General features: G+C 42.9%; 1 pseudogene across 1 annotated transcript; it reads left to right on the plus strand.

The window, feature by feature from the left end:
• Positions 1 to 207: 207 nt before the first annotated feature.
• Positions 208 to 1269, plus strand: LOC310780913 (45 kDa calcium-binding protein pseudogene; annotated as a pseudogene). The gene has a single exon. The product of its transcript is annotated as a 45 kDa calcium-binding protein pseudogene (transcript).
• The last annotated feature ends 8224 nt before the right edge of the window (positions 1270 to 9493 follow it).

The following is a 9493-nucleotide window of genomic DNA, read 5'->3' on the forward strand; positions in this document are numbered from 1 at the left end:
CATCACTGATGACATCCCAATTGCTCAAGTGACATCACTGATGACATCACTGATAACATCACTTATTACAGAAAGCTACGACAATCAGCTCTGACAGCTCACAGCAGCCAGCTCTGGTGCCTAGGTTACTATAGCTAGCCGTCTCTCATTACATATTTCACTCATTTGAACTGCCTTGACAGGGCACCTGGGTAAGCAATAACCATCATGGCTGTTCTGAGGCAAGTGTGCTGCAGGCACCTGGTGGCTGTGTCCCTGCTTCTGTATGTCCTGCTCCACACCATGGATGCCCATGCACGGCCAGCCTTCAAAGATAAGAACCCAAGCGGCAAGGATGAGAACGAGATTCTGCCGCCAGACCACCTGAATGGGGTGAAGATGGAGATGGACGGCCACCTCAACAAGGACTTCCATCAGGAGGTGTTCCTGGGTAAAGAGATGGAGGAGTTTGAGGAGGCCTCTGAGCCAAGGAGGAACCGGAACAAGCTAATTGACATCTTCACCAAAGTTGATTTGAACAAAGACAAGAGCTTGAGTCCGAAGGAGATGCAGCGGTGGATTATGGAAAAGACGTGGGAGCACTTCCAGGAGGGCATGAAGGAGAACAAGTTGAGCTTCCGTGCACTTGACCCCGATGGAGATGGTCTCGTGACATGGGATGAATACAGGGTCAAACTTCTGGCCAGAAAAGGAATCAATGACAAAGAAGTTGCTGAGAAAATAAAAAATAATGAAGATCTGAAAGTAGATGAGGAAACTCAGACGCTTCTGGAAACCCTGAAAACCCGCTGGTTCCAGGCTGACAACCCCACGGCTGACCAGATGCTGAACGAGCAGGAGTTCCTGTCCTTCCTCCACCCCGAGCACAGCAGACGCATGCTCAAATACATGGCCAAGGAGATCGTTCGTCACCTAGACCAGGATGGTGATAAGAAATTGACACTGTCAGAGTTCCTCTTCGTACCCATAGGCACTCTGGATAACCAGCAGGCTCAGGACAATGAGGACAACTGGATGCGGGAGAAAAAGAAGGACTTTGAGGATGTCATTGATGCAAACCATGATGGCATTGTAACCATCGATGAACTGGAGGTGTACATAGACCCATTGGACGAGTACAGCGCATTGAACGAAGCCAAGGAGTTGATCGCCGTGGCAGATGACAACCAGAATGACAACTTGGAGCTGGAGGAGATTCTGAAGTACAGCAAATACTTCATGGGCACCAAGCTCATAGACTACCCCAGGAATGTCCACCAGGAGTTCTGAGGACAAACCCCTCTTGGAATCACCTCCCCTCTCCAGCCAGTAAAGCATGGGACAGCGTGCTGACATTTCCTTTCTTCATGAGGAATTTCACCCAATTCTAGATTTTCCCTACCCAGTGCAGTATGGAGGAGGACTTTGCACAGCTAGGTCAGTTATTTGTACTGCAGGATCTGTTGTTTTTACGGCAAACCTCAATTAATTTAAGTGGTGTACATGAATGTTACATGGAATATCTCTGGAATGCTATTGCCAATTCACTTACTGCTTTTTCCCTCTGAAAGCTAAGGACTGCACGGTTAGTAGGAGTAGGAGTAGCTTAGTAGTAGGAGTCCCCAAATTGACCCCAGTTTCAGAACATTTTGACGAGTGTGAACGTTGCGTTCCGTTCCGTGCCCGGGTGCGCAACAGGGAACCCGTGACAGGATCCACTTGAAAAGGTGGTCTGGGGAGCGCTTTGGCGTGACCGGGCACACGGAACACTTGCGAGTGTGAAAGCCAACCGTTCCGACCCACATAGACAACACACAGAGCAAGGATACAGTGCAGGCATAGTTGATGACGCAAGTGCACTCTGTTTCATTCCCGAGCGCGGAAGAAATGTTGTAATGTGAAATTGACCAGCGGGGGAGAGGGGAGCGGGGCCAATCGTTCCCGGGTGTGGAACGGAACTAAACGAAAGCAAACGTTCCCAGTGAGAAAGCAGCCTCAGAAGCTTTGAACTACAATGTCCTTTTCCTCCATATGGTATGGATCCCCACTAAAAACTTGCAGAAGATCAAAATCTGACCAGTGACTACAACGTTTGGAGATGGTCCCCGGGCGCTGTAACAAGAAAGCTGCCCACTGCTGGCCTGCCCACCAGTGCAAGATTAACAAAAAATAAGATTAGGCCCAGTAGTTTCTTCCATAATCCTGCTAACAAACAGACAGACAAACGGATGAACGGACAATCAAGACTGAACCTGGAGGCAATATTGGCTAGCTGAAAGCAGCAGAAATAATTAATTATTATTTATTATTACTTCATTATTATTATTAATTAATCATTATTGGGCAAAAAGTAGGCCTGATTTAACCTGAGGCTACTTATCAGTGGATTGAAGACTTGGTGGGTGGAATAGATCATCACAAAAGCATCACAAGCCTTCATCTTCTTGGATTTGAGGGTGTGGATGAAGAGGATGGGTTGCTTATAAAAATGTATGGGAAACAAATAAACAAAGAAAAAACAGCTAGCCCACTATTATATAATGGCATAGGCCTACCTCGTTTCACGATAAACTCACAGAAGAAACGGAGTGGTGCGCGCGCCTGAATGGTGAGGAGGCACGTGGGGGATTGGTTCCGTCTGAACGCTGATTAGCGCGTGCCCCGGGGGCCCTGGGAGGCGCGGGACCCATGGAGACACTACTGCTTCCCATAACACACACACACACACACACACACACACACACACACACACACACACAGAGAGAGAGAAATCAGCTGCACCCAAGCACACAGCATGCCATGAGCAGAAAGATGCAGACAACGCATCTGATCACTTTATTTCTTTAATTTAATGAACCTGGCCCTGACTGGCTATTATTTTGTTTATTTTTTTGTCGATTTTTGCAGCAATTGTTTATTCTATGACTTTTCATATAGACATATATGTTCAGAGTGCTCCAGACAGGTCCCGCATTTCACGTTATGCAAAGCTCAGCTCTATTAATGCCTTAATCCAGTGATACTCAACTGGCGGCTCGCGGGCGCCCCCTGTGTGGCCCGCGATGGAATAGCAATTTTTTTTTTTTTTTTTTTTTACAGTGCACCTGAACGCAACATGCAAGATACCCGCTGAATAAGTGTCCAAATGTTCATGTCATTCTGGCCAATACTCCACTTCTGTTATAGCATTTCAGTCTGGAATATGGAATATCTTTCAATATAGGCAGGACGAACTCCCCGCTCTAACCACGCGCCAATGTAATCACAATGGGAGATTTTTGGATTCTGGCCTCATTGCAATCTAGTATTAAACATACTTTTGGGTCTTGTTGGAATAAAAACACTGCTTGTATCGATAAATATGCACCATTACTACTACAAAATGAAAAAATAATTTTGAAAAAGGCCGAAATAATAAGTTAAATCAATCTCTGTTCAGAGCAGCAAATGCAGCGTTTCAGCCCACCTGAAAAAAAACGGCACAACAAAAAATCGTCACTCCTCGCCTTTAAGAGTGGATTCCCAGCTGGATTTTTTGATTTGTCCTTTGGTCTGTCACTTAAATTATAGCCAACCCCTGTGTACACGTCATGGTGAATGATTCCTTTTGATTGGTTTGGGTTATACTGACGAAAATCGCGTAATTTCCCTTAATTCGCTTCTCCACTCACTTCAACTGTAAGGAATCATCGAGGTAAATACAGGAAATTGTCCGCCAACTTGTTCTCTTGAATGCTGTCGAGTCAGTTTTCGTTTTTCGTTTTTTTTTGTTTTGTTATTCGTGTCAAACAGTGCAGTGCGCCGTGTAAAAACCACCCCCTGTTTTTCTGCTTTGTCTTGGTAATTAGCTCACGCGGCTAGCTGCGTAGCTGCTGTAGGCCGCGGTGCAAACAAAGTCCTCTTCCCCTCCCTCCCTCCCTCTCTCTCTCTCTCTCTCTCTCTCTCTGCACACAGTCATTGCTCTGCACGTCCACGATTGTAATTTGCAGTGTTTCTCAACGTGAGGTCCGGGGACCACCAGTGGTCCTTGAGAGGTTTCCAGGATTTTCTCTCAGCCAAATATAGATGGAATTCTGAACAAAATCGTATCAATAAAAATATTCTCAGATTTGCATCTGAGAGACAAAATCTCAAAATATATTCAACCTTATTTTATTATTTCTGTATTATTGTATTTATTTTATTTTGTATTTTCTATTTCTATTAGAGACCCAAGGAGAACAGACCGGCAAGATGAGCTGCAGCAAACTTGGAAAAACGGGTGGTAGTATGGAGTTCAGGGAGTGTGACAAGCTGGGTGTAGGCTTTGAGTGCACTGTTGACAGAGCAGAGAAGTTGGATCATAACTTGTTAACCAACAATGTAATGTTTGAGATAGAGAAGTATGTAAAAGTGATGGTTGTGCCAAACAATAAGTATAGCTTAGTTAACATTCTGCTGTACAACTTCAGCTTTGACACTCAGGGACATGGTGAAGGTTATCGTAGCCTACTTGAAAGGAATATTAGGACATATTTGCATCGGGCTCACAAGGACCACAGGAAGATGCATGGTAGTGACAAGGAGATGTTTGGCAGGGCAGTATTTAAGCTTCCAAAAGCACAAGGTGTAGCTGTAGCAGGTCAGTCAGGTACTAGTGTCACATCATCAGGCCCGTCTCCCCAGGTAAGTACTAGTCTCACACCATCAGACGCAGCGTCTGTCCAGGTAAGTAGTCTCATGTCATCAGACCCACCGTCTCGCCAGATAAGTACAGACAGTACCAGCACTGATGATGCTGCTCATTGCGTTAGGGATGTCACTGAGATTGTAGGAGATCTGAATAGAGAGATAGCAGATACAAACAGGCTCAAGATAGAGTTTGATCTTATTTGTATTGAGAAGGACAGGTTAGATAGAGAAAAGAAAGCCACAAACTCAAAACTGTATGAGGCTGAAGTTAAAATTAGACGCCTACAGTCCAAGTTGGCTAAGTGTAGTGAGAGACTCTCTCAGCAGCAGCCAAGGAACTTTTATAAGAAGCTGAAGCGGAAGGAGAATAAGTTGCAGAAAGTGCAGCGAGACAAAGAAGAACTGAGACGGAGGGAAAAAGGCATAGTAAATGCAATAGTGCAGGCAGCAAGCAGGATTCAAGACCTTCGTGAGGATATGGAAAAAATGAAAGCAGAGAAGAGAAAGGAATCTGTCAGTTGTAGTTACTATAAAAGGAAGGCAGAACAGAGCCGTCATACAGTTACTGATTTACTGGAGCAGGTACAAGTTTTAAACAAGGAGGTAGACTTTTGGAAGGGTGAGCATCTTGCTGCAAGTGAAGAATTAGACAGGCTTGTAGCCCAGAGTCGTATCGGCACCTTCGAACATGGTAAGTGATGCCATTAGGGAAGTGTACATGGATTTAGTGACAAGTGAAGGGGTAAGTGCCAATAAAGCCACAGAGGTGGTCAGAATCGTACTAGAGAAGCTGGCTGGTATAGAGGTAGGGAAGTTGCCAGGTACTTTTGTAAATATATGATCACGGAGGCAAGACAGGTGGCAATGCAACATGTGCAGGAGACCATTCTTAGAGAAAATAACACGACACTGACACTGTGTACTGATGCCACGACTAAACACGGGCATAAATATGGCACTGCAGACGTATTTGCCGGATGGCAGTAGGCTACATTTAGGCGTAAGAGAGCAGGCATCCGGCACTGCCCAGTGCACATTTGAAACAGTAAGGGAGATGATTCAGGATATTGTCAGCAGTGGTGGGGGACAGGTGAATGTTGACTACTGTGAGAAACAAGTCTTCTCCAAGATCAAGAATTTAATGAGTGATAGAGCCAACACACAGAAGAAGTTTAATGAAATTCTGAGAGACTATAGAGCCAATATTCTGCCAGATATCATAGAGGGGTTTGATGAGTGTAGTGAGGAACAGAGGGCAAGTCTCTGTGTAGTTAATGAATTATTTTGTGGCTTGCATCTTATTGACAATTTAGCACATCAGGCAAACAACACTCTGTGTAAATGGGAAAATCTGGTGTTTAGCACTGATAAGGTAGGTAGCTGCAGCAAGCAGGGCACACAGACAGCCAGTAATGTGGGTGGAGATGAGGGCGAGGATGAAGACGATAGTGAACATGTGGTTAGACATCAGAGCGGTACTCTTAGACTACTCAGAACTGTGTGTAAACTTGTGCAGGAACGTGGATGTGAAAAGAGTGGCAAGCCGGTTCACTTCAGAACATTTCTTAGGGAGAAGAATGGATCTGACAGTGTTCCCCTTGCCACGATGAAGGGCAATAGGGCAAATGTCACATTCCACAATGCTGCTGGTTTATACTACATCAGTAATGACCTTAGTGCATTCACAGCTGCCAACAGGGCAGAGAACAGGCTTGTTCATGCTGTGAATGAGGACCTTGGTGTTCCTCAGTTTCTTGCAGGTTGTAGGGCATTAGGTCTGATTGACAAATTGGTAATCCATCCTCTGTGGGTTGCTCTTGCTGAGAGAGAGAATGTACTTGCCATGAATGACAGGTATCAGGAGTTAGTTAAGAAGCTTGAGGAGTGGCAGGCAGATGGCCACTCATTTGTGACAGGGGAGGTGAAGCTGTTTGAGGATATAGATGTATCAGATAGCCCTGTGCTTCAGTGTTTAGTACAGAACACCACTGCAGAGTTTGATGCTCTAACTGTGCAAGCAGTAGAGATCCTTCTTGCCAGCCTTGTCAGGGTATGCAGGTGCATGTTAGCTGACCATCTGCAGCACGGCCGTTACTCTTCTGTAACCCAGGATCTCCAGGCACAGGTAGCAGGTGCACCAAAAACGAATGCCAGCTCAGAGCGTGATTTTGGCATGTTTGATAGGCTGCTTAGGGAGAAGACTAGGGCAAATACAATTACATTGGAGGGAATTATGCTTTTTAAGCAGAACAGGTCCTGGGATTGGTTGTCACATTTAGATAGTGATAGGAAAGCACAGGTAATGTCTGTAGCCAGACGATCTGTGAAAGAGCAAAGAGCCACATTTTCTGAGAGAGCCCAGGCTATCAGAGAAGAGAGAGTTAGGGTGCTGCTAGAGACTAGGAAGAAACGGGCAGAGAGAGATGTCAACGTGTTAACAATGAAATACTGTCAATAAAATAAAATACATCTGGAACATTAATAAACATTATAGTTTAGTTTAGTTTAGTTTAGTTTAGTTTATTTCGGTCAATTTCACAAGTACAGCTCAATACAGTTGTGATTAAAGAAAAGCAAGAAAACAAAATAAGAGGACAAACAGTGATTGCTGGTTGGGTGTAGGCTATACAAGCCTGAAAAGATCTGACCGAAAAGGAGTAGGCTGAAGCAAACGCTTATAGCGCCTACCCTTTTTACATTTTTTTTCTTTTTTTTTTCTTGATATATAATATTGATAATATTGATAGTAATGATAATAACAATAATAATGAGTACTAAGCAAAATACAGGTATTCTATATACACATGAATTGTACTTACAAAGTGTCAAATACACAAACTAAATTTCTATATATCTATGAATGTAATAATATGTTTAAATATAATAATGTAATATAATATAAATATCAATCTTGAGTTTTATATTTGTTAATAATCTGATTTTTTAACATTTTTTTAAATTTGTTGATTGTTTTACACATTTGTATTTCATTTTCTAGTCCATTCCATAATTTAACTCCTTTAACTGTTATACATCTTTGCATTGCATTTGTTCTGGTTTTTGTTGTTGTAGTTGTGAACATGCAGATTCCTCTTAGGTTATAAGTGCTTTCTCTGGTTCATAGCAGGCTATGTGATTGTTACACCCTGCCTTTTCGAAACCCCCCCATTCCGAAGATCGACCTCCATTCTTCGTAATGGAGGGGGTTCCCATTTTTTTTAAAGGCACCGCTATTCCGAATGGGGACATCCCCTCCATTTCGAAACCCCACTCCGAAATTGATTTTCAAGTCCATATTTCTCCGAGTTTCCTGCATCAAACACTGCAGCCAGCTCTCCAGCCGCAATCGATTCGGAAATAAGCTGCAGCCAATTACAAAAGCTTGAAATTAACGTTCAACTCATTGTTTTTTATTGAAAATATGCATATGCATGTTAGACCATCGGGAATGGGGAAGCTAAATTTCCTCAGATTTTCATAAAACAAAATCAGTTCAACCCGACTGGCATTCACAAATAAGAACGTCCTCATCTTGCTAATATATGACTGAATGAACCTTATTCAACTGTGAGCATTTGACTCAAAGTTACAATTTTTTTTTTTCAAACACCTTTCACGGTATGAATGTGGGCGTGTGTAACAGCTCACCTTTAGATGTGTAGAAAACATAATTTATGATTAGATCCTGTCGGCGTGTCAGGAGATATAAATAATCAGTTGAATATGCTGCTGTGGAACAGATCCTTGCGCTCTCCGATTACGCATTTGACAAATTTAACAAACTGTGTGGCAAGACAACATAAATGAACAATGTTTAGTGATTGTAGAGATATCTCTGTGCACCGTGACCTGCAGAAAACTGCGAGCCAGGAATGCGCAAGACCACACCTGGTATTTAGGCCCAGCAGAGTGGAAAGTCTTCACTAGGTCGTTTTCCAGAAAACAGGCAGAATATGTTAATTGAAGTGTTCTATCTATAATCCTTCCCTTTGTCCACACAGCTCCCCTGAAAACAGCTAGGCTAAATAACATAAGGCATATGTTTAAGCTATTTATTTTTATTTTTATTGAAAAGTTAAGTAGACTATAGCCTACATTATATTAACTCTATAATAAATTAGACTCACGTGCATGGGGGCAACACCTATAAACACAATGAATTTCCTACAGTTTTAGGCCTATACATATTATCAGATGAAATTAATTAGAATAAACACTCTGAAAATAAATAAATAAATAAATAATCATATTGCGACTGCATGGTGCATATAGATTGGCAGCCAACATCCGCATGTTTCCAATTCCTCTCTTCAATTCTTGATGGATTTAATTCGTTTAAATTGCCATAATCTCGAGATTGAGGCTAACTAACACAATACGCTATTTCTTACCTTTTTCTTCCATAAAAGCAAATGTTATTCCCATGTTGTTGTGAGGTGACGAGAGGCGCACTGTGCATCTGCACTTCCTAATTGCAAATTCATTCATTCATCACGTAGCCTATAGGCTAGCCTACACATCACAAAATAATATTCGCTAATTTAATAGATGGAGATGTGTGAACATTTAATTCTAGCATTTCAATAGGCCTATATATCAAAATTGTGCTGGTGATGGGCAGATGCAGGCTTTCATCTCGCTGTGCACTGCGTGTTGGACATCAAAGGAGTTATAGTTTATAGGCTAACACTTGCCGGCACTCCTTTCATCAATTGATATGCGGGCCTATAGAGTGGCATAATCAAGGCCCAAAATCGAATTAAAACTAATTTAAAATGAACAATGCTTGCTGGCTCACGTGGAGCTACCTGCCGACTCAAATCCAAGTGTCTCTCCAACTTGC

The sequence above is a fragment of the Poromitra crassiceps genome (assembly GCF_964638095.1).
Source record: "Poromitra crassiceps genome assembly, chromosome: 8".
Classification (NCBI taxonomy): Eukaryota; Metazoa; Chordata; class Actinopteri; order Beryciformes; family Melamphaidae; genus Poromitra; species Poromitra crassiceps.